A 26457-nucleotide genomic window follows, 5' to 3' on the forward strand; every position below is an offset into this window, starting at 1 on the left:
AGTTTGATTAATATGTGTCTCGGGGTGTTCCTCCTTGGGTTTATTTTATATGGTACTCGTTGTGCTTCCTGGATTTGAGTGAGTGGTTCCTTTCCCATGTTAGGGAAGTTTTTGGCTCTTATCTCTTCGAATATTTTTTCTGTCCCCTTCCCTCTCTCTTCTCCTTCTGGCACCCCTATAATGTGGAAGTTGTTGGGTTTAATGTTGTCCCAGAGTTCCCTGATGCTCTTCATATGTTTTCAATATTTCTTCTCTCTTCTCTTCTGCATCCGTGATTACTAATCTGTCCTCCATCTTGCTTATTTGTTCTGCCTCCTGTATTCTGCTGTTGGCTGCTTCTAGTGAATTTTTTATTTCAGTTATTGTATTTTGCATCTCTTCTTGTTTAAGTTCTATATCTTGTATCTCTTTGCTCAGTGTTTCTTGTAAATTTTCCATCTTTGCCTTCAGTTTATTTCCAATGTCTTGCATCATCTTCAGCATCAACAGTCTGAAGTCTTTTTCCTGGGGGCTAAGAATCTCCTGATCACTTAGCTGATTTTCTGGGTTTTTTTTCTTTCTCCCTCATCTGAGTTATAGTTCTCTGTCTTTTCATTTTTATAGGTTTTTGTTTTGGTGATCTTTTTACAGATAATAGAGTTGTAGACTCTCCTACTTCTGGTGTCTGCCCCCCTTGTGACTGAAGTTGGTATGGGGGTTTGCTGTAGGCTTCCTGATGGGATGGACTGATGCCTGCCCACTGGCAGGTGGAGCTGATTCTTATCCCTCTGGTAGGTGGCGTTTTGTTTCTGGGTGAGATTAGAGGTGGCTGTGTGCCTGGGGGGTCTTTAGGCAGCCTGTTTACTGAGGGGCGGGGCTGCGATCCCACCTGGATTGTTTTTTGCCGTGGTGCTTCTTAGCACTGATGAGTGGGGCCAGATTTTCCCAAAATGGCCACCTCCAGAGAAAGGCACGCTGATAAATAATCCTGAGAGCTTTGCTTCTAATGTCTTTCCCTCACAACAAGCCACATTCACCCCTGTTTTCTCAGGAGGTCCTCCAAGACCTCCTGTCATGTTTGATCCAGATTCCTATGGAGACTTTGCTTTGTCCTGGGACCTAGTGCACATGAAAATCTGTGTGCACCTTTTAAGAATGGTATCTCCATTTCTTGCAGTCCCATGGTTCTCCTGCACACAAGCCCCACTGGCCTTCAATACCAGATGCTTCAGGGGCTCTTTCTCCCAGTGCCAGATCCCCACATGTGGGAGTTTGATGTGAGGCTCAGAACTCTCACTCCTGTAGATGAGTCTCTGTGAACCAATAAGTTTCCAGTCTGTGGGGCTTCCCACCTGGGAGGTATGGGGTTGCTTATATTGGGTAATCACCCCTCCTACTCTTGATGTGACCTCCTCTTTGTCTTCTGGAGTAGGGTATCTTTTTTAAGGTTTCTGGTCCATTTGGTTGACGATTGCTCAGCCTTTAGTTGTGACTTTTGTTGATTTTAGGAGAGAAGTTGAGCTCTAGTCCTTCTATTCAGCCATCTTAATCCCATCTCCCCTCATATAGTGTCTTACATTGGTTATTCTTATTTATTTAAATATGGCTCCCTGCTAGACAGTACTTTCTGTGAGGACAGGGACAGTATCTTCCTTTTTTACTTCTTAACATCTTTCTTTCCATATCTGATCATCTAGATAAACGAGCCCAAGAAGGTAAACTCATAGTCCACCCCTGAGTTTTAATGAAGTTGCAGAAGGTCTGGCTTGGAGTCTTGGTTGAGTCAGGTGGAGCCGGGCTTTGGTAATCAGGAAGCCCTTTTGTCACTGAGGTCGAAGAACAGAGTTGCAGCACAGAGTGACAATAAGTGGAGAGCAAGTGTCAGTCTAGAATATTTGAAATACTGTCTTATTAAATTTATGTGTTGATACATATTAGCATTTAAAGGTATATTTTGTCATTACATATTTATTTAAATACTTTACTTGAATCCATTTAGATACTAGCTAAAATTTCTTCATTTTTGTGATTCAATAATTATATATATGCATGCATATATTTGTACAGGTATATTAAATAAATATCTCATACAAGTAAAATATCTCAAGTATGTTTACTAATAGTCTATATAGTATTTAAAATACTGTTTTTAGACATTCTATTATATAGTCATTGGAACCTAGCTGATTAAATACTGTGTTATACTTTGGGGAAATCTTACTTTTTTAAAGAAGAATAAGTGATATATAGATAATACATAATTTCTATTTTTAACTACTTGACAATATTTTTATAAGCATATCTTAAGTGCTTGACAATATTTTTAAAACCTGGTTCTGAGCCGAAGGGGGAATAAGTGACAGAAAGAACTGGTCATATGTGGGACCAGGCTCATCCTGCCTGGGAAAAGCCTTGCAGCTCAAAGTGTGGCAGTGGTGGCCAGAGCGGGGAACTGCTCATCAACACAGGCATGGAGATGCAACATATCCTTCAGAGTCTGGATCCCTGTGCCTCTGAAAGGTTGGGGCATCAAAGAATTGTTGATTCTGTGTATCCTGGCCAGGCCGGCAGGAAAGCCACCGACATCAGGGCCTGCTGCCCTCCAAAAACTGCAGAAGAAGGGATCTGTGATGGTCACTAAGATCAGAGACTGGCCTCTCCCTTCCTTTTTGTTTGACATGATCCACCAATGATAATGATGATCCTGATCCTGATCGTGATGCTGTCACGTGGCACAGAGTTTTCTTGGTGTCAGGCACTCTTTTAAAAGCAGTTAATATGCATTAATTATATTACTTATAAAATGTGTAAGAAAGGAATATTATTTTTATTTAAAAGATAAAGAGGCACAGAGAAGTATATTTAAATATCCAATGTGGTAATTGGATGACTGCCTCCTCAGCTTAGATTCTGAACTTCTAGGTCATTTTTCTGTCTGTATTTAAATGCCCGTGGACCTTCTGCTACAGCCAGTGCATTAACAAGGAGTGGACCATATTGAATTCTCCTGTATCCCCTCTCTTCTTAGCCATATTTATCAATTTAGGGATTGTGGGCTAAGGTTTGGAGGGGACAGCCAGGACCTCCTGCTGCTATTCCCGAGGTCCTAAGCATACCGTCAAGGGCATGGCTGTTGCGTGTGTTTGCACCCAAGTTGTGAAGGGAGATGCCCTAGTTTGAAATATGTACACATCATATGTATTTATCCATGTGATAAAGAACAATCCCAGTGAAAGGTGGCAAAGGCAGCAGATCACTTTCTTTCATTATTGCGTATAATGAGATTACTCTTGGAGAGGCCAACTTTGTTGAAGATATAAATCGGAGGGTTTGTGTCTAGCTTCAGTCTGCCTGGCTTTTGATAACTTGTAGACTATGCTTTGATGCTTTCAGAAAATCTCCAGTTGTCTTGAGTGAACATCTGTTCTTGTCATTTCCTTCGCAATTTTTTTTCACAGCGTGTCCCTCATCCGCAAGAACCCGCAGACTATAAAGGCTGACATGAAGTACTATCTGTATCTAGCTACATATAAGAATGTGCATCAATTTAAGCAACTTTGGATAGATTCTTTTTTCAGTTCCTTCTCTTCCCAAGACCCATTATATGCTGCCATTGATTTTTCTTTTCTTTTCTTCTTCTTTTTTTTTTTTTTTTTTGCTTTTTTTAGGGCCTCACCTGTGGCATATGGAGGTTCCCAGGCTAGGGGTCAAATCATATCTGTAGCCTCCAGCCTACGCCACAGCCACAGCAATGCACAATCTGAGCTACGTCTGTGACCTATACCACAGCTCATAGCAATGCTGGATCCTTAATCCACTGAGCAAGGCCAGGGATTGAACCACAACCTCATGGTTACTAGTCAGATTCATTTCCTCTGCACCACAACAGGAACTCTGATTTTTCATTTCTTTTTAAAGTGCTGCTTAAAAATCAATTTTGAAGATAGTTACAGGAGACTTGTATTAAAACAACCAAAATTCCCAATCATTTTTTTTTTCTGAAATAAAAGCTTATCATGCCTGTGTGCATGTTTCCAGATTCCCTTTTTCAGGCACATATTTTAAAATGTGCTTTAAGAAAACATGTCTTTAAGCTATACACATTCACACTCATAAAAGAGGCAATATACGTGGATCATGCTGACACACCCCTGAGATACACATATTTGTCAGGATAACCAATTGTTGCAATAAGCAGTGCTGGAATCTCAGTGAATTAACATGATAAGGTTTGATTTCTTTATCAATGCCAGAGTCTGATGCAGGTCAGTGAGGTTAAGGGAGAACACTTTTCTCCATGCATGCATTCAGGAACTCCCATTTCTTTCACATAGTGACTTTGCCATCCCCTGGGGCCTTATGATTCCCTACCAGATCTTTGTACCTGGCTGGTCAGTGAAAGAAAAGAGAAAACAGGGACGATCCATCTGGCAGAAGAAGTCTTTCAGAGGCAAGCCTGGAAGGGTCGTGGAACACTTCTGCTCGCATTTATTGACCAGAGCCCAATCCTGGCCACACCTCACTACAAGGCGTGCTGGGATATGAAGGAGGAAAGATAGACAGTCTGGTGGACCACAAGCTGGTCTGATTTGTCTCATTAGAGAGGACCACTCTAGATGCTGAGTTGGCTCCCAGAGAATAGGTTTAGTGAAAGAAGAAGAGCCCCAAGCAGAAAAACAATAAGAACACATTCACAAAACCCCCTCTCGTAGACACCTGTTAAAACCTTATACCCTCCAGGGAAATGAGAACTCCTAGAGGACTCTTACCCATAGTCCCTTCCTTTAGTAAAAATAATACTTTTAGTGGTTTCTTCCCCCTTCTTTTTTTCATTCTTAATCACTTGAGTCTTTTACCCTGACCCCAATTTCTTCAATGCTCTCTTTTTACCTACTGCCCAGAGTATCTGAACTTCAGTGGATGTTAGGAGAAAAGCAATTTGGTTAGATGATTTGCACTAAGATATAATTAGTTGTAAAATTCTCTTTAACTCCCAAATGTAAAATCCACTTGACGTTCTTATTTTTACTTCTCTTTCAGGCGTGTTATAGGGTCCCCTGGACCACTGTTTTCACTATACCTCCACTTTCAGTGGCTCATGCCTGTGAGTCCAAAGTTGCCCAAGTGTTGCTGTTAATATAAACTGATTCCCTTCACCTCTTTGACCTATTGTTAAAATGGGGCTGTTTAGGTTTACCTCTGTGCATTAATAACTATGAATTCCTGGGCCATTTTTCTGATTTGAAGGCATTCTGACTTCTAGTATCCATGAAGCTCTTTCATGCTTGACTTGTTCTTTAAGCCAAATCAGTTTGGGGGCCTCCATTTCCCACCCCTGGCCTATTCTGCTAGCTGCCAGTCCCAATTTTTTGAATCCAGGAGTTAACGGAAAAAAAGGGAATCATCCATTGACAGAATTGTTTGTTTGTTTCTTTGTTTGTTTTGTCTTTTTAGGGCCGCACCCAAGGTATATGGAAGTTCTCAGGCTAGGGGTTGAATCGGAGTTACAGCTGCTGGCCTACACCACAACCACTGCAATGCCAGATCTGAGCTGCATCTGCGACCTACACCACAGCTCATGACAATGCCACATCCTTAACCCACTGAGTGAGCCAGGGATCAAACTCATGTCCTTACAGATACTAGATGAGTTCATGACTGCTGAGCCACAACTGGAACTCCAACTGACAGGATTTTTTAAGTGAAGAAATGTAGGTGGCCTCATGAAGGAGGCATAATGCTGAAGAAAATCTCTCCCGTGCTCCTTCACTCCATACCCTGCACCACCAGCAGCAGTGTTAGAACTGCTTTCATCTGTCACTCATCCAGCTCTAGATAAGGAAGCAGGGAAAGGAGGGTTCTTACAGCCAGCCCTTCAAATTCTGTCTCCTCTGAGGAAACAGGGGATTGGTTCTTTTCATAAAGAGGCAAGTGTCCTCAAAGGGGAGACTGCAAGATGGGCAGCCTGACCTAACTTTACTCTTTCATACTTTATCCCAGTAATTCCACATCCTTGTGAAAAGAAGACTTGACTCTTTACATGTTTAGGTCGCTAGCGCCTTGTGTTGGAAAATGAAGGAAGTCCAGATCCTAAATGCTCCAGGGATCTTCAGATAGATGTTAGAGATGATTAGTCATAACTTATCTCCCAGAAACCAATTTCAGAAATTCCTCTCTCTTTCTAATTTCCTTAGACCCTCACCTTCCCAACTGGTCCTCGCTCTCAGTCTTTCCTTCATGCTATGAGGCTGTGTCAGGGACCACTTTTTGGCCATCAGTTTCTTCTTTATGGTCACAGGCTAGAGTGTATTTCTCCCTTGTATATAAGTGTGTCCATGTCTCAAGTTCTATCAGCTCCCTTAATTGATCTTGCCATGTGATGCAATAGATTTAGTTTCTAGTGGTTAGGATGTGGGAATCTGTGTAAGGGGCCATTATTCTGCCTACTACAAGCACTATACCAAATGTTGGGTGATAGTCTGACCCTTCGGATTGTAAAGTCCACTCGAGAGAACAATTAATAAGGTAACAATGCTGTGATAGAGATGAATCACAAATTATTGTTATAATATTAGAAGATGTCTCCAAACAGACTGAGGACAAAAGAGAAAAGGTATTGTCATGGATGGATCCTTCATTGAGCTTTGTTGATTTAGTGAGAAAGAGGTAGCGCTAGCTAAATAAAAGCAGTGGCAGAGAGTCTTAAAATTATCTCTAAGGCCATAAGAAGCACCAGACTTTTAGACTATAGAGTGACATGAATGGTTTGTCATTTAGAAAGATCATCCCCATAGCCCCTTGGAGGATTGACTGGAGAGAGATAAGCCTAGAAGTAGGAAGATCTAAAATGTTGTGACAAACATCCAGTGACTGATGATGAGAGCAGCAGCAGTAGATATGGAGCCCAGGGCATACTTGAGAGCAGTGTAGGAGATGGATTCTGTGGCCCTTGGTAATGCTTGGCTAGAGGAAGGAGAAAGAGAATAGGATCTATGATAGCTCATTTTTTTTTTAGGTGATGGAAGTGTAATAATTAAAATAAATATAGGAGGAAGAGCAGGTATATAAAGAGAAAAACTGGTTTGGGATGTGTTGAGTTGAGCTCCCCATGGGGCGTTCAAGTAGAGTTCCAGGTGGAAATAAAATAAACCAGTGTGGTGCTCAGGAGCAAAGCTAAGGGTATAGTTTAAACGCAGAGTTGATGGTCCAGTGCCTGGTGGTTCATGATACCCACTCAGGGGCATAACGTTGTCAGAGACCTGTGTATCAATGAGCCATCTTCAAATGTGCTTCTCCTAAGGAGTCCATTGGTACCATTCAGCCTTTAAAATATGCAATTATAACATTTGGGCCTAGCCCATTCCTCAAAAAAGAAAACGTAAAAATCAAAACAACAGGATCTACAAATGCAGTAAGGATTAAGAGTAGAAAAGAAAAAAGTCTCCATTACAGATATTTTCTCTTTAAACATTGGAGAGTGGGGTAGAGGGGAAAAGAGGAAATATTTGACAGTGCAGTTTAGTGAAGGTGTGGAAAAGTTCACAGAGTTTATCTCTAAATGAATGTTCATTGAATGAAAGTGAATCTGCATTCAGAGGAGGATGTGGCAGGACAAGTCCAAGGAGAGCGACAGAAAATAAGAATGAGAGGAAGACAATCTACTAGGCCAAGTGAATGTACTTAGAAAATAAATTAATGATGTTGATTTTTTGATGGACCTGGGAAACTCTCTTTGTAGTCAGTTCCAAAGAGGAGTTACAAAATGAGTGTCCCAGGCCATGACCACACCATCAACAAGGTGTTTAAACTTCCAGGGGGTCACGAAAGGACGTGTTTCTTTAGAAGAGGTATTATAGTAAAATTGGTACAAAAAAATCTGTTTCATTTTTTATAACCTCATTATGTTCATTTTTTAAAAGCTTAAAAGAGAAAGCAGGGCTCTCATGGGGGCTGCACTTTATTATTCCAAGGTGAAGTTCAGGGTTTGAGTTAGAATTAAAAAGATTTTAGATTGTGTAGATTCAGGACCAGACCCAAAATGGTGTGCCTTTGAATTTGATCACCATTCAAGCCAAGCTGAGGCTTTTGACATTGCAAAGAAATAGTGACAGATCAAAGGATAAAAAGAAAAATCACTGCAGATAAAATTCGGTTCACACATTTTAAAGATAGGTACATCCTATATGCCATTGGGATGTAAGGTCAAGCTGTTAGTGATGATGAGATGGCAGCTCAAGGGAGCAGAAAACATTTTATGTTTTGATGACAGTAGAATGACCAACACACTGATCTTTAATCCCTGTGTTTGCTAGAGGGAAAAAGTAAAGGAAGGCAGCAAAACAAACCCCCACAAAGCAGTTCACACAAAGCCATTTGTAAGCTTTGAGTCACCTCCAACTTTCCTAGGGGTGAAAATTCTACCCCCATCCAGTAAAAATATTCTCTCACTTCATTAATAAAAATAATGCATTATAAAGGAATGCCTTTGGTCAAGGCAGTATTACTATATTATGTTAATTTGTTTTATATAAGCTAGTGCTATATTTTTCCTGATTTATTTTGTAACTATCCAAAGTTTGATGTTTTATCAGCATATTCCTTATAATCAGAAATCATGAAATCTCATCATTTTAAAGATGGTAGGAGGTCTTAAAAACCACTTAATCTTTCTACATCATTCTTTTTTTTTTTTTTTTTTTTTAGGGCCACATCTGTGGCATATGGAAGTTCCCAGGCTAGGGGTCCAACCGGAGCTGCAACAATAGGCCTATACCACGACCATAGAAATGCCAGATCTGAGCCACATCTGCAAACTACACTGCAGCTCATGGCAACACTGGATCCTTAACCCACTGAGTGGGGCCAGCAATCAAACCTGCATCCTCATGGCTACTAGTTGGGTTCCTTACCCCTGAGCCACAATGGGAATGCCACGAGATCCCTTTTAAGTAATCATACAGTGACAGTTTTGGTTAAAAAAGAAATTTTGCCTTCTTCATAGTTACCTATAGTGGCCTTGTCAGGAAGTAATTTGTCATAAGAATGACAGTGGCTCTGATATACATCTAGTTATTTCAGAGATAAGTTTTGAGGGTTAAAAGAACTAAATAGATGTAAAGAAGGATGGAAAAGAAGAGAGAGAAAGAAGGAAGGAACAAAGAGAGGGAGAGGGGAAGAGGGAGGGAGAACAAGGAAAGAAAGTGTATATTTATAATATAAAGACATATCTACTCCTTTTTAAGGGATATTATAAAATAAGAAGTAAAAAGTATGGCTGTGGCTTTAAAAAGATAACATTGAAATTTAGAGAGAAGAAGTAAAGGAAAGGAAAAAATAGCACTTGCTATAGAAATCAGTAAACACCTTGTATTTCTTGATTTCCTTTTTAAAGACTCAAGATTGCCTTTTATCCTAACAGCTGCTGCTTTGGAAAAAAAAAAAAATGCCACCCACTCCTCAAGTTTCTATTTGTAATTTCCTAGCTCCCTGGAGTCCTGATGAATTGTGTGGCATTTTTCCAGAGAAAGATTGCCTAGCTAAGTACTATTGTGGATCGTGGCCTGGGTAAACTTGAACTATCATAAGCCTTTCCCAGTAACACACCTTTGTAAGGTTTCTCAGTGGTTCCAAGGCCCTGTATTGTCATCTTTCATATATGGTGACTTTCACAGACCGCAATGGCAGACTTTCATGGGAATGGACTGAAAGCTTGACAAAATCATTTGCAACCTTCTTTATGGCTTCTTTTAGTATCATACCCATCCCTGAACTACACCTCCCAGGTTACCTGTATTTGATTTCACCAGAATTCTTATGGGTTTAAAACTCTTCATACTGATGAATACATTGAATGAACATTTCAACTTTGACCGTTTAGTAAAGTTTAGAAAAGAAAATCTGTGTTTATGTTATGTTAAAAGAATTAACTTTCAGAATATGCCTCTATGTTGCCAGGGCTGAGTGAGTTGAAAATGAGTAATGCCTACTGTGACAATTCATTGATCGTGTGCTAAGAATTATGCAAAATGCTCAAATGTATTATCTCATGTATTGATTTATTCTTCATGGTAACTTTTTAAAGTACATACTACCCACTTCATGGGTAAAAGAATCTGAGGTTCATAGAGGTTAATTTAACTTTCCTAAAACCGCTTGCCTCTTAAGTGGCTAGTCTAGGAATTGGACTCACAACTCTTTGGCTCCAAAAGCTAGATATTTACATTCTCTCCCAGCATAGAGATTATGCAATGATTATACAGTAATTTTCTTTTGCGGTGGAGAAAAGTAAGGTGATCCTATAGGGCTAAACATTTTCCTTAAAGAAGTAGTAAGTGAGATCACTTACTTGGGACGTGCAGCAGATTATGAAAAAGACTTAAGCCACCTCCATGAGAAATGTTTTTGGTCATCTATAAAAAGTTAATCCTTGTGCTGAGAGCCCAAAGGAAAGTGGACGGCACACATGTGCGATGGTGTAGTCCTTGGAATCCTGTCGCTCTCAGGCAGTTCTGGGCAGGGCATAGTTAGAAAATATGGACAACAGAGCTGATTCTTGAGACTGATAATTCTAGAAACTGGAAGTGGAGAGCAAATGGAAACTCTAAAGCTGGCGTCTGGTTACATCCACCTCTGATTCTCACTGGCCAAAATGCCCTTGCAAAGTAGCCAATGGAGCTGCTAGCCTACCAGCCCCAGCTCCTACTTCAGACCAGCAGTGGCACTCCTGACAGAGGTCAAGCTCATTACTGCAAATTCTATAACCTGACTCAGGTTACACTGTGGAATTTCTGAATCAAACCCCCAAACTTTTGTGAATCAAATTGTTTCTTTTCCGTTTTTTTGTTTTGTTTTGTTTTGTTTTTTGTTTGTTTGTTTGTTTGTTTGTTTGTCTTTTTAGGGCTGCACCCCTGGCATATGGAACTTCCCAGGCTAGGGTTCAAATCAGAACTGCAGTAACCAGCCTATGCCATAGCCACAGCAACACCAGATCCCAGCTGCCTCTCTGACCTACACCACAGCTCAGGGCAATGCTGGATCCCAAGCCCGCTGAGTGAGGCCAGGGATTGAACCTGCATCCTCATGGATGCTAGTTGGGTTCATTACCACTGGGCCATGACGGGAAGTCCTGAAATCATTTCTGCTCTTCCAGAGCCTGATTCAGAAATAGGTATAAAAGCATTTGGTCCCTGAAGGATGTATTTTTTTTTTTTTTTTTTTTTGGTAAACTTCCCTATATGGAGCAAGGTTAGCTTTCCTTCTGGAAAAATGAGAAAATAGAAATAACCCACCAAAATCCTGAAAGGCATCGTGTTCAAATTTAGGGATCCACTCAACTGTTCTTGTGAAACAGTTGTTTCTAGAAATAAGAACAATAGTTTTCAGGAGTTCCCATTGTGGCACAGCAGAAATGAATCCGACTAATATCCATAAGGGTGTGGGTTTGATCCCCAGCCTTGCTCAGTGGGTCAGGGATCCAGCCTTGCCATGAGCTGTGGTGTAAATCCCAGGTGCAGCTCGGACCCCGAGTTACTGTGGCTGTGGTAGGCAGCTGCAGCTCTCATTGGACCCCTAGCCTGGGAACTTCCATATACCACAGGTGCAGCCCTAAAAAGCAAAATAAATAAATAGTCTTCAGATAATCATAATTTTTTATTCTCGACATGGTTTCTGAGTGAATAGATTTTTCCACATAATTATTTAGGTATTAACCAAAAGAACTGGTAACGTCTATTACTGTTTTGATTACATAATTGCCAGTGAAATTTATTTTTTATGAACAGATAAATTGATGATATGTAACATGGGGTAACAAGTATTTTTAAATATTCAATGTCACAATCCTTTGATATAGAAATAAAGGCTATATTGAAAAATATGTAGAGAAAACTGTATGTAGAGGAAAGCATGGTCTTTGACCTGCTTTAATTCTCTTAATTATCTCTTTTTGGGGAAACTTGTCTACAGTTGTATGTCTCAGCCCAATTTGACCAGCTATCCCGGCATGAAGGAGAGAGACCACTGGCTGTGTCCATGGACACTGTCACTGCCAGCATTCATGCCCCTGGCTGGCTCACACCGATGTTCTGTGCAGGTCCAGCAGCCTCCTCCTGTCTGTCTGTCCCTCCTACCAAGCCAGGACCTGCCATTCACACTAATGCTTTCCACATCCAGTCCCTAGAGCCTCCAGGATCAGCCCCATTGTCCATGCTTTTTATCTCCTCCCTGCCCAGAATTGGCACAGGATTCCAGGGACTACACCATTGACTACACCATGGCACATGTGTGCTGTCCACTTTCCTTTGGGCTCTCAGCACAAGGATTAACATTCTATTGATGCCCAAAGGCATCCGCCTCCTGGAGGTGGCTTGAAGTCTTTTTCATAATCTGCTGCCCTTCCCAAGGAAATGATCTCACTTTCTACTTTAAGGAAAAGGTTTAGACTCTGTAGGGTCTCACATAGTTATGTTTCTCCACCTCATAAAATTGTTAAAGAAACTCTTCTTCCTTCTCTCTTTGACATGTTGATGGCCCCTCTTCGCTGATGGAGGAAGAGCTCACTAGCCTTATTTGGAGAAGAACCCCTGCACGCATGCTCATGATCCTTCGTCCGCTCTCTCATGCTTTCCTCTCTCAATTGCTCATGTATAGCGTCTCTGCCTCCTCACTGATACTTTACCTTCTCTCTACAAGTCTTCTCAGATATTCTGTCTCTGCATGAGAGTAGAATGGTCCTTAAAACACCCTCAAGGAGAACAAGGGTTCTTGGCTCTTAAAGTGTTTGGGCGTTGGCGCAGATAACGTAGAAGATGCATTAGAAGTTTTGGACAAAGGAGGATGTGTGACGGGGGGTGGGGGTGGGAATTGCCACTCCATAAGGGCATTTAGGAAGGGACTGCTGGAATAGTGGGTAGGATACAGCAGGAAGTCATACTTGCTAGCAGCACCCATTTTCGGGACTCAGGAAGAATGACATAAGCAGATGCCACAGAGGAGCAAAAAGTATTCTAGAAAAACAGTCTTTATTACAAGCCTAAATGATCTCTTTCTAAATTTCAGTGCATTTCGGCAGAGAAATAACTTAGCTGTCAAATACACTTCTCTGGCTAACTGCTTTATAACTCCAGATAGTTATGGAAAATTCTGCTGCCAACATGATTTGTAAATTAGGCCAATTAGACTGAAAAGTCAGGGGCCTAAGACGGCCTGTATATAAGGAAGGAGAAAAAAACTGTTTTGAGAAAGAAATCCATCTAGCCTTTTAGAAAGAAAAAATAAATACATTTATTAATGTTACATGCATAAATGGAAATGTTGCCTAATCTAATTCAATTGTATCAAACAGAGTCTTTATAAACACCTACTACGCATCTAGCTGTGCTAAGGAAGGCCAATGTCTGGCTTAAAAATACCACTCTGTAAGTAGATACTGTCATTACTGAATGACTTTGGTAGTTCCTGAGCTCCCTAAGGTCAGGGGCTGGGCCTTTTATGTTTTGAAACCCCAATGCCTACTGTAGACAAGGGCAAGGGAGAAACTAAGTAAACGTTTGATGAAGGAGATAAAGACCACAAAGGTGACGTCTTTCCTGGTACTGTGTGTCCTCTGACGCACACACCTGATGGCAGACACAGTTTGCGTCCAGTGCCCACCCCCTCTGCCAGGACTCATCTCCGTTCTAGTTGCCTTCCAATCCTGACTCCTCTTTGAAAGTCTAAACACGAATATAGAGATTTTAACTTTTCTTTCTTTCTTTTTGCTTTTTAGGGCTGCACTTACGGCATATGGAGGTTTTCAGGCTAAGGGTCCAATCAGAGCTACAGGTGCCAGCCTACGCCACAGCCACAGCAACACACGATCGGAGCCGTGTCTGTGACCTCCACCACAGCTCACGACAACGCCGGGTCGTTGAGCAAGGCCAGGGATCGAACCCGCAACCTCATGGTTCCTAGTCGGATATGTTAACCACTGAGCCACGACAGGAACTCCTAATTTTTTAACATCTAATATAACAATAGCCACGACCTATTTGTAGGGATGACAGTTAATCTGCCATTGATGCTCTGGTGAGCCATCATAGGTTCTAGATTATGGGAGGGTTGTGATGAGAGTAATGTTTGGGAAAGATGTATTGAGTAATTTTGTAGAAATGGATTGTTACAAAGAAAGGCTGGGGATAAGGCTTCCCGATAGGCATGAGGTCACGAGGACTAAGGTCTCAGGGAGTGTTTTATCCATTTTGACTGCAGATGTGGCAGGTATTGGCTATGATAAAGCATAATGAATAATGGGATATGAGGATCATGCAGATAATACTTTTGACCATCAGACTTAGAGTGGTTTACACTCCCTCTGTCAGTTGCTATTCTTGTTCACTCTTTTCTTTGGTATAGAGTTTGAGTAAAGACAAAGGAGCCTGTATCCTGAGAGAATGTTGACCTACTGTGATGATCAGTTTTATGTGTTAACGTGATTGGGCTGTGTGAAGCCCAGATATTTGGTAAAACATTATTCTGGGTGTTTCTATGAGGGTGTTTTGAGACTTAACATTTAAATTAGTAGACTGAATAAAGCAGATTGCCTTCCCCAACTGGGTGGGCCATGTCCAATCAGTGGAAGGCCTGACCTTTCTCCGAATAAGAGAATTTCTCCTGCCTGACTGCCTTAAAGCTGGGACATTGGTTTCCTGCCTTCAGACTTGAACTGAAATATTAACACTTCCCATATCATATCCTGAGCCTCACAGCCCTTGGACTGGAACTCCATCTATTTCTCTCTTAGGTCTCAAGTTGCTGACTCCCCCTATAATTCTTGGGACCTGTTGGCTTCCATAATTGTTGGACTGCATGAGCCAATTCCCCACAAATCTTTATATATATATTTCCTATTCTGTTTCTCTGGAGAGCCCTAACTAATCACCTTTTTATACATTTTCCCACTGAAATAGGTGATTTCTCTCAGGTTCACATGAATATTGAAACAATAGGAAAAAAATTTGATACTGCTTACATCTTCTTTCTACTAAATATACTGTCAGTGACATTAAAATTAATATCAGAGTTCCCATTGTGGTTCAGCAGTAATGAACCCAACTAGTATCCATAAGGATGCAGGTTCGATCCCTGGCCCCACTCAGTGGGTTAAGGATCTGGCATTGCTGTGAGCTGTAGTGTAGGCGGCAGATGCAGCTTAGATCTGGCATTGCTGTGGCTATGGTGTAGGCTCGCAGCTACAGCTCCTATTCACCCCCTAGCCTGGAAATTTCCATTTTAGGTGTGGCCCTAAAAATAAATAAATAAAAATAAAATTAATATCAATCACTGAAGTTATGTGTTCTCTCCTCTCTTAAAAGAATGGAATTTTATCCAAAATTTATTCCCTAGTGATGTACATTTAGCGATTACTTGGGTCTTCTTTATTTGCATTAGGTCTTAAAAAACCATATCACACGTAAAATAATAATTTGAAGTTAACATAGTGAAATTTCTGAAAAGAAACAGTCCCTTGGTTACTTATTATTATTCCTAAATAAATATGCCAGGATCTTTATTTTTCTTCTCTTATTATAGTGAGTACTTTCATCTTAAACACTGAACATTTTAAACATTTTGAAGTTCTTCAATACTTCCAGATAGTGACATCTTGAAAATTTTCTATGTTTCAATGGCTATGAGTGAAAATAACACATTCATGGGAGCTCCCACGGTGGCACAATAGGATCTGCAGGATCGTGGGAGCACTGGGACATGGGTTCGATCCCTGGAGTGGCACACTGGGTTAGGGATCTGGCATGCCACAGCTACAGCTTAGGGTACAACCGTGGCTCCGAGCTTATCCGTGGTCCAGAAGCTCCATATGCTGCAGAGAGGCCAAAAATGAAAAAAGCAAAACAAAACACATTCATGACAAAATACTAGTTTTGTGTGTGTTTGTGTGTGTGTGTGTGTGTGAAAACACATAAATCTGTGTGTATTCTCTCTGTTAATATTTCAGGCACAGAAATATCTTTAGCGTGAAATAAAGTATATGTTCAAAGAATGACATGGTCAGTTTTCATTATATAGCAAATATGAAAACAACCATCCCACAGTGATGCTATGATTATGACGGTAAAACGTGTGTATGGAATAGGCGGGTTTACACACCAAAAAGGATGTTGGCATGGTGACTCATCATATGTTGTGAACATGTTTGTGAGGAAGAGAAAGTCAGCTTCTCTAGGTAGTTATTAGTGCAGGTTGAGTAGACAAGGTTGTGGTCTCAGGGTCCGGGTTAGAAGTGTGATGTAACCACCTAGTAGGAGGCTTGTAGATGACCAGACAGCCTGAGTCCATTGTTGGTGATGGCTAGGCAGGAGACGTTCAGACCTTAGTGGGTCTGAGGAAGTGTTCATGAAATTTGGGGAAAACACAGGTGTCATTATTGTGGGGGTAATAGGGTGGCCCTGACAAGGGTCTTTGATGACAGCCAGTGTAAGAAACAGGTGCTTGAATGTGCTGGGCTCAGAGGGATTTTTTTCCCTGACTCTTGTGCTAAAACAATTTGACCTAGTTCAGATGAGGGTCTCTAGATGGAAAACTGTTCTTTTATAGACTCGTATTTACAGCCTCTCCTTGACAAAACCCTTGGATGTCCAGTCAGCATCTCAAATGCAACTTGCGCAAGAAAAAAAACTCTTGATACCTAAAATGCAAACTTATTCTATCCCAAAAGTTCCCATTTCAGTGAATTGTACCACAGCTATCCTTGGATTCAGCTAAAAGCTAAGGACTCGCTTTTAATTCTTCCTTTCCCTCCCTGCTGCTGCTGTGACCACCATCACCACCACTACTGCTGCAACAGCCCCATAACTAGTCTTCCTGCCTTTGCTCCAAGGCATCCAGAGTAACATTCTTAAAACTAGACCATATCTGACTGAAACTCTTCATTGACGTTCTAATATACTTTGGAAAAATCTGAACTTGATCCCACTGGCATAGACCTGATCCATCTCCCCCTGTGTCTCGTCCTTCCCTTTCCCACCTCTTAACTCTGCCCCAGCGACAATGACCTTTGCGTTGCTTGAACGTGCCAAGCCCTTTTCCAGCCTCACCGCCCTTTGCATCTGCTGTTCTCTGCCTAGAGTTCTCTTTTCCTGATGTGTCACATGCCTCCTTTTCATTCTGCAGCTCTTTCTCCCTTCTGTCCTCTCCTTCAACAGATGACGGAAACCACTCCATTTTTAGCAGAAAGGAATTTAACATGGTAAATTAGCGCTTACAGTTTGTTGGGAAGGGCTTGAGAAGAGCTCCAGGGTGGATCTTCAAGAGGGACTCCACGAACACCACCCTGGAACTGGTCCAGCCGCACTGCCACATCCGGAAGCAAAGGATTCAGGAAGCCACTCTCCCAGTTCCTGGCTTCAGGGTCAACCACTGTTGCCATGGCAGGAGGAGTGAAATTGTCCGAAACAAACCAGGGCATACAGTCAGCCTGTTTAGTATGATCACTATCCTCTGACAGACTCACTTCTTAGGTTGCCTCAGAAGGGTCCAGATGTCTCAGGCCTGGCCTGCTCTGTTACTCCGCCTCTGTCATCTCCAGTGGCTGGGCAAGGGTTTTGATGAGGTGGACTGTGTTAGCAATTTTCTACATCTGGGGGTGTTTCTAAGACTAAGCAAAAGCATCTCTCACAAAACCTGACAATTTGAACTCAACTGTAGATATTGTAATAATAAAAATCGAAAGCAGGACTATGACCTGAGGTTTTCCCAGACCATTTTAACGAGGCTACTCAGCAATCACTGGGAGAGTTTACTAGAAACACAGATTTATTTCTTAACTTCCTTCCTGGAAATATGAATTTCCTTGGTGGAACTCAAGAATGCATTTCTTATAAAAACCACCGGTGCCTCTGGTAAATGGTTAGATTTGAGAACCAAGAAACTACAAGTATCTGAGGTCCCTTCCGTGTTTGGTGTGGGAATTAATAAGTTCTCTCTCTCTCTCTCTCTCTCTCTCTCTCTGTCTCTCTCTCTCTCTATATATATATATACATATATAAAATAAGCAGTGGTATTAACTAAGGTAAGAGCTATAAATGGGCCAGCAGTATGAACTGACAGGCCCCTGTGCTCCTACAGTCTGCATTGCATGTGGTTGCAATTCAAGGCAGCCCAGCCCAGCATTTCTGGGCCTGCAGCTGGGAGCAACTGTGACTAAACTGATTCCAGAAATAGCTGACTCATTTCATTGCTTCCTGATTCTCTTCCTGCTCTTTAAAATGTTTGCAGTGGAGAACCTAGAACACTTCCCAGTGCATTGCAAGTGCTTGGTAATTATTCGTTATATATACATGTTTATTAAAAGAAGGAGGGGAGGGAGGGAGGAAGAGAGGGGTGGAGAGAAGGAAGGACCAGGTAATAAGATAGCATGGGAAATAAAGCATGGAAACAAATTTGCTGTTCTGAGGTCAGGATTCACTTCTGACTTAGGAACAGAAGTGTGTAAGTTTCTTGAGAAGATGCCATTTTGTCCTCCAATGTTTTATGGGCTAATGCAAAAAATTAAATTTTGTTGGGCTGATTTTTAAGCATCTGAGAGCTTAGGTGGCTGCTTTTGGGGCTGAACAGAACTTAAAAATAAATGTGATAGATATTTTTATTTCATCAAGTGATGTGAGAATGGCCTTGGGCAGGGCCCACTTAATCAGGCCTGGAGTTCCAGGGACCCCTTAACCACCCTTATCAAATTATGTAATTTATTTATCTCAACTTTTTAAACTCTAAAATGTAGATTATAGTAATCTTTTAATTATAGGTCTGCTAAGAGGAGCAAGTGAGGTAACGACTGAGGATGTGGTAAGAAATGTTTAAAAGTGAGTTATAAAAAAAGATGACATTCTTGCAGAAATAGGTTTTCTTAAAAATCAATCACTAATTGCTAGGATGTAGAGGCATGAAGTATTCAAAGCTGTTACAGTCTTCAGGTTTCTTTTCGCCAAATTGAATTTTTGAATTCTTGGTTTCCTTTAGGGACAACCTGGTTTCTTTCAGATACATGACACACAGAGCCGCTTTTATCTTCATTAGTGGTCTAGAAATTGTGATATTCCAATTGTTCCATCTGCTCTACACCAACCTCCCACATATTAGGTCAGTGTGTAAAGTCAGGTGCATGATCAGTAGGACCCTGTGAACTATCTGAACAGTGTGTGCCTTGGTTACATCTCTTGCAGACCCCACATCAATGCAGTTCATGTCATTTATTTCCTTGTGCTGCAATGTTTACTTACCCTAAACAGGTATTACAGTGCCTGGAAAAAAAAATCAGTATTTCAGTAGACCCAGATCTCAGGCCTCTGAGGAATACTGTCCATCACTCTTCTTTGAGCCAGTATTTATCATTTCCTCCCCAAATATGCATTGCACCTAGAAAGATACAGACAGCTCAGGCAAGCCAGACCCCAATGGGCTTATTAGGGTACTTCTGGGGTATCCCAGTTCTCTCTCTAGAGTCTGGAAATGATTGTTTGACACATGTCAAAGGGAGCACCCTATCAGACACTGAAAGGGCACCCTGGAGTCTGCAAAAACCTTCCAACTGCTTCAGGGGTGGAAAATGCAAAGACGTAGAAACATAAAAGTCAAATTCAAAATGTAATAGGAAAATGAAAGGAAATAGAAAAGGAAGAAGGTGATAAAAAGAAATATGTGAATTGCTTTTCTATTTCTAGCAGTCTTATCAAAATCATAGGGGGTGTGTTTTGCCCACTGAAGTCCTGAGTCCTTGGGCATCTAATGAAAATATCATGAATTTTCCAAGTGCTTTCCATTTTACATTTTTTTTGCAAGAAAGGGGATTTACATTTGGCATCAATCCCGCAGATACAAAACAGCAGAACCGAACTCTTATAAGCTTATTTTTCTTGAGTTCAATCCTCATAAAAGTGGTACAGTTACAATTTAGGGAAAGTATGGGAAATGGCTGTGCCCTGAAATTTTGATAGCACTGTTGAATCTTTAAAAATCTACTGTCATTCTGGTCATTCTATCATTAGTCTTTTCCTCTCAAGTCCTTTGATGGCAATCGTGTTTTACAGATGAACCCATTAGTTCACTGGAAGTTAAGTGATTAGCTCTGCTTGGCAGTCAGGTGCAGGGTTAAGATTAGATAAAAGTCCCTCAGGTTTAGGTGATTGCTAAACCTGAGGACAGCAACCAGACACTCAGAAATCGTCCACCAGCTTCTCCCACCACATTCAACAAAAGATTTTTTAATCATCTTATAGAAAAAAAAAATGCCTCTGAAGATTTCAGCATCAAGTTGCTGAAATAATATGCTTTGCACCTCAGAAACCATGATTAAATAAATTGTTTCTTGAAGTAAATATAAATGTATTCCAGTGTGCACAAGATGCATGTAATCCATAATTTGGTAAATATTTATTTGGCCTATTCATGTTGTACCACGATGGTGGGCTCTATTGGAGTCACAAAAACGATGTAGCTCATAGACTCTGCCTCGATGATCAATTAATTCATTCCTTCATTGTTTTAATCCATTAATTTTTGCATTCAATAACTATTTTTTCAAATTAATGAAGAACAAGCCAACCAGGAAAGGTTTAATGTTGCAGGAATTATCAGATGGATAAAGTATTAACAGGCAGAGAGGGAGTTCCCTTGTGGCACAATGGATTAAAGATCTGGCATTGTCACTACTGTGGCTCTGGTTATAGCTGTGATGTGGATTCAGTCCCTGGACTGGGGACTTTCACATGCCGTAGTCCTGGCCAAAAATAAACAATAACAGGCAGAGACATCTGGGTCATTCCGGGTATAGGATATAACATGACATTTTCCTTCCCCCGAAATCCAAAAGGTAGAATAGCACATACGCTGATATGCCTAGAGTGTTTTGTGACACGGATGCAACTGAAAAATATCTTAATATAAGTTAAATATTGACAAAATATTATATTATTAAAGGTAAGCATCCCTTTTGTTAATTTTCCTGCAAATTTGTTTGTTTGTTTAGGTTTCCTTCCCTGGGGGAAAAGAGAACGATCTTCTTATATTTCAGTCCTTGCAACATACGCCTCTAAATAAAATTATAACAAAGAGCAAGCCACTAATACCCTTTAAAAATTCCCCTTCCATTTACTGTAGAAGAAAAACAACTCTAAACATTAATTGTGAGGCTTTCACCAGAGTATTGCCTAATTAAAGATGACCAGAGAAGCGCCAGCCTTGGAGACTCCTTTAATTTGACAGCCTGGATACTTAGCATGTTTGAGAAGTAATTCTGCCATCCATTCCATTAGTATCCACCTCTGGAGCTTAGCTCCAACAATAGTAGTGCACAGAGGAATAACTTGGTTCTCCGAATAACAAACATTTACTGCATTTGCTTGAATTGTTTTTCACCTCTCTAGTAGATATTTTATTGCTAAAATAGAAGAACTGTTTTATGGAAAAAATTGCTCTAAGGTGCAGACTGTGGTGAACTTGAGGATCCAACCATTGCAGCCTTGAGTATAATTTTCCACCTGAAGGTCAGGTAGGAGCATTTTTGAAACGATGCGAGCAGCGCTTAAGCAGCACTTCTTTTATTTTCATCGAACAGTGTTTTTAATGGTTCTTTGTTCTTTTGTTGAAGCTTCACATTAGTAACTGTTGATTGATGCTCCAAAGAGAGGGGGATTTCGGGAGATAAGCATGACGTGCTAATTCCTGTAAATTTGGGGATGGAGAAAAACACAGAAGGATGTGAGGAGATGTTAGAAACCTTTCAAAAGATAAAGAGAATGACTTGCAGAGGGAAGATGAGCTGGCATGTTATTTGGACAATAAAAGAGCTGGCCTTCACCGTCGGTTCCTAAGTGGAAACCCCCTCAGTTCGGAAGAACGTTACTCACTCACTTATCCGTGTCAGTCCCCATCTTCACCCCCCCTCCTCCCCTCAAGCCCCCCCCCAAGTCCCCCCTCCGCCCTGTGCTTCTCTGCCTGCCTTCTCCCAAATCCCTCCCTCCCCTCCCTCCATCCCCAGCCCTTTTTAACCTGAGGAAACAAACATGTTCAAGTTTCTTCTCTCATAAAAGAAGAGTGAAAAAGAAGTAAAAGCATCTCCCTTGTGTTAAGCAACTAGATGGGAGGGAATCTTTCACCATCTGTGAATATATCAAATTATGATGGCATATACTTTAAATACCTTACAATTTCATCTTTCAATTCTCCCTCAATAAAGCTGGGGGAAAACCCACAAAATACACCTTATTTAAACCACCTGCCCAGCGGAGGATTTTCTGATTGCTCCCAGTCACAGCTTCCTTTAAGGAGCCAGGCTTCTGGGTGTGGTCACTGCATCAAGCGTGGTGTATTCCCGATTTTCCTTTTTCTTTTAAGGTATCTCTGAGTAGAGGCATGGCATTGGTCTTCATGCTGCTATTATTTAATAGATTTAATAGTTTGATATTTTATTCATTAATTTCTGCCTTAATTTTTTTTAATTTTTTTTTTTTTTGTCTTTTTAGGGCCTCACCTGTGGCATATGGAGGTTCCCAGGCTAGGGGTCTAATGCAAACTACAGGTGCCGCCTACACCACAGCCCTAGCAATGCGGGATCCGAGCCCACATCTGCAACCTACACCACAGCTCACTGCAACACCAGCTTCTTAACCCCCTGATCAAGGTCAGGGATCACAGCTGCATCTTCATGGATCCTAGTTGGGTTCGTTAACCACTGAGCCATGAAGGGAACTCCCTCTGCCTTAATTTTGATGTAATTACTTTACATTAACATAGTGTTTATCCTGCCCCTTCCTATTTGCATCCTGTTGCCCTCACCCCAGTCCTGGTCCTGCCCATCCACCTGCACATGTGGTAGGTAACTCGGGGTAGTTGTATCTACCTTCAGCCAACTCTCCCCTCCCACTGTTGCTCCCCATTTCTGTGAACATCATCACCTTTTACCTGGTTGCCAAAGCCAGAAACCTGGGACATCCTGGCGAGCCAGCACTCTTTCCCTTATGCCCATCTCCTCAGCCGTGTAACCAGCAATCGTATTTGGCCTCTTTTATCTTTGTACTATCTTACTCCAGGGTAAGATAAGACCCTTGTCATTTCTTTCCTGAATGGCCACAACTGCCCTCTAGTCTGCCTGTATCTGTGTGTCCCCTGCATCCTTCCCCAGGTACGTGGATGTAGCCAGAGAACGCATTCTAAAATGGAAATCCCATCATTCCCCTTGACTACTTAAAATCCTGCAGTAACTCCCCATAGCCTAGGACAGAATCCAGAATCCTTACCAAGACGTCTGACAGCCTTAAGCAAGCGGCCCTCTTAACCCCTTCATCTCCATCTCCTGCCACTGACCATTAAGACCTTTGCTGGAAAACTTGCAGGGCCGTACATGGGCTGTTTCTCCACAGCTTTGAAACTGCTGTTGTGCTATTTCGTCTGCCTGAAATTCAGTTCCTTTAAAATTCACCTGATAGGTCACCTTCTCCAGGAAGTTTTCCAGCTGTTTACAGTCTGAGCTAGGCATCCATTCCATCTGCTCCGTCTCGTTTAATGCTGTCCTCTCATAGCTCTTGCACTGCTCTCTAGTTGGTTCCTCACAGTGCTGTGAGCTCCTTCAGAATAAGGATTGTGTCTTTTAACCCTTTGTCTCTAGTGCATGATACAGTTCTTGGCACAAAGGATGTGTTTCCCCAATTATAGAAGATATCAACCTGTATATCATTCTCTTATTTTATTTATAACATAAAATATTTAAGAATGTTTACATATGGTACTATTCTTGTATTGGGATGGATCACAATGCGTCTTCTCTGTCTAGAACATGTTATTTTTGAATATAGACACCTCAGTTCCTCCCCCATCCCTACCTTACCCTACACATTCCCGGAGAAGTTACCCCATCCAGACAATTCTAGTAGGAACAGAGGAAGATCTTAAAAAATCATAACTTTTTTTTAAAAGTGGGAGATCCAGGAGGCAAGACCAGGGATACAGGCAAAGGTGAGATTTCAGTATCAGATAGGACCACACAAATTCTGTTTCTCATTCTTAAGCTTAGACTTCCAGATAAGTGACATTATGAAGGCAAGAGGCTGTTGTGGACAACTCTGGCTTTGGAGCTAGACAGAAATTGCCTGGGCATCTAATCTAGGCAGGGAACCTAGAGGGGCAAACATATCTCAAGGGTCTGATTGACCCATATTAATATAACTTAATAACAAATGCATGACAGCGTCATTAAATCTAACTGGGTTTACCTAAGCAGAACTCAGATGAGACACAGAGATCTAAAATAGACTTTTGTGTATTTCAACATTTGAGAGCTTTCTTTTATTTATTTATTTTTTTTCCACTGTACAGCATGGGGACCAAGTCACACACACATGTATACATATTTTTTTTCCTCCCAATGTTGTGTTGTGATGTATGTATCAAGAGCTTTCTTGATGCTGAGGCATGCTGAGATTTTTCCATAGATATGACAGTTATGAGGCAGTTAGTGGAATACTTTGCAAATCTGTTGCAAAAAAAAAAAAGGAAAAAATGAGTAAGAAACAACTAAAGTAAAAAATGAAACTGCTATAAATATAGATAATAGCTTCCATTAAAAATGTCTCCCAACATTGGAAAGTTTAATCACAGTTACATTCAAATCATTGGTTACACTCTATTTCACAGTTATCCAGCTTGGGAAAATCTATGCACCATTAAACATGATAGGTTCAATGTTTTTTATAATATCTGGTCAGCAGTAGAAAATTTTGTTAGCTAATTTCATTAACAAGTTTCAGTTTCATTTAATTTTAACAGTAACAATTAAAAAGCAAGTACCATTTTTCTAATCTGTAGGAGACATTTAAAATAAGATTAGGAGTTCCCATCGTGGTGCAGCAGAAACAAATCTGACTAGGAACCATGAGGTTGCAGGTTTGATCCCTGGCCTCACTCAGTGGGTTAAGAATCTGGTGTTGCCATGAGCTGTGGTGTAGATGCGGCTCAGATCTGGCGTGTCTGTGGCTGTGGTGTAGGCCAGCAGCTGTAGCTCCGATTGGACCCCTAGCCTGGGAACCTCCCTATGCTGTAGGGTGCAGCCCAAAAAAGACAAGACAAAAGACAAAATATATATATATATATATATATATATATATATATATATATATATATATATAAAATAAGATTAGACTGGCTTTTGCAGAAGTAGATCCTGGAATATAGTAGAATTTAATTTCTGGAAAAAAATTGGTGTCCACAAATGAGTGGGGAAAGTAATGCAGTTTTCTATTTGAAAAAGGCTCAAGTTTAACTTCAAGCCATACACCAATGTAATTACAGTGAGATCATTCAGGGTCTTATGTGTAATAGCAAACCATATCAATTATTTAGAAATGTAGATAGTGCATATCTAATCTGAAGAAGGGGAAGAATTTTTCTAAACTTAAAGTAACTGAGGAAAAAAAATCACATAGAGAAATAAAAATAAGTTTAGCTAAATAAAAGGCTTAAACAATGAACAAAGTTAAAAAAAAGAAGCTGGGGGAAATATGTGCTTCAAAAGTAAAAGAGAACATTAATATATTGAATATTTACAGTGGTGATACACATTTCTAATAACCTCCCTCAAAATCCTAAAGTATGAATCAACATAGAACATAGTCAAAGAATTCACAAAAGAAAGTACACTTGACTATTTATGTAAACGATCAAGCTTTAGAAGTAATCAATTAAATGCAACTTGAGACATTATTTTTCACCTATTGAATTAGAAAATATATTCAGGAGAAATAATTTGTGTTGACTAGAGGGCACAGACATGGGAGTGCTCTTTTATATGGCTGGCAAAGGATTAAACAGCTTATAAAATAGAGAAAACTTTCTGGAAAATAACTTGCCAGTTATTCTTTTCCTATCCTTTGGTCCAGAAATATTTCTTCCAAGAATTTTACTCTAAGAAGTAATCTGAAATAGGAAGTATTTGTGCATAAAGATTTTTGTTACAACTTTTTATGTTAGAAAAAATACACAAATGGCAATAAAATGGAATACAATATAGGCATTAAAATGCAATAATTTAATGAAGGGAGACCATCTTTTTAAGTATAAAATGCAAATCACATATATGGTGTGATGTACAGGACATATATACTGAAAGACTGAAAGAAGAATGCTGGTCCGTTACAATGAGCATGTGTGGTTGGTAGCTTTATTATCAATCACAATTATTTTCTTATATTTTTCTTTATCTCCTTAATTTTCCAAAAGAGGCATGTAGTACCCTCAAAATCAGGAAAATAAATATGACTACTAAAAGGATTTTGTTGAAAACAGATCCGATTATTCCTCAACCTTCAATAAAGTAGCAGATTCTTTGTATCCATGTTGACAGTTTGGTTTTCTGTCCTGTCATTTGTTATTCCAGTAAGTGACTACTGTGACTTTTGGGGGAGGCACTGTATCTAATTAATGTTAATGAACTCTGAG

At 40.5% G+C, this 26457-nt stretch overlaps 1 protein-coding gene and 1 long non-coding RNA gene across 8 annotated transcripts in view; one reads left to right on the top strand and one right to left on the bottom strand.

Moving 5' to 3' along the window:
* Window positions 1–26457, top strand: part of GRM8 (glutamate metabotropic receptor 8) — a 795220-nt gene that overhangs the window by 533504 nt on the left and 235259 nt on the right. The window lies entirely within an intron of this gene.
* LOC102162101 (uncharacterized) overlaps window positions 21120–26457 on the bottom strand; it is a 38789-nt gene continuing 33451 nt past the window's right edge. For 2 of the 4 annotated variants that reach the window (XR_014834018.1, XR_014834017.1), the window contains exon 4: window positions 22152–24496. This is a non-coding gene — a long non-coding RNA (uncharacterized LOC102162101). Of the gene's footprint in view, window positions 21691–22151; window positions 24497–26457 lie in introns of those variants that run through there. The other 2 variants (XR_014834016.1, XR_002340437.2) reach the window with 2 other exon arrangements.

This window comes from Sus scrofa, chromosome 18, assembly GCF_054392235.1.
Source record: "Sus scrofa isolate SSC_HxYL_T2T_F1_AM1 chromosome 18, Sscrofa_HxYL_maternal_Yorkshire_Landrace_v2.0, whole genome shotgun sequence".
NCBI classification, from domain to species: Eukaryota; Metazoa; Chordata; class Mammalia; order Artiodactyla; family Suidae; genus Sus; species Sus scrofa.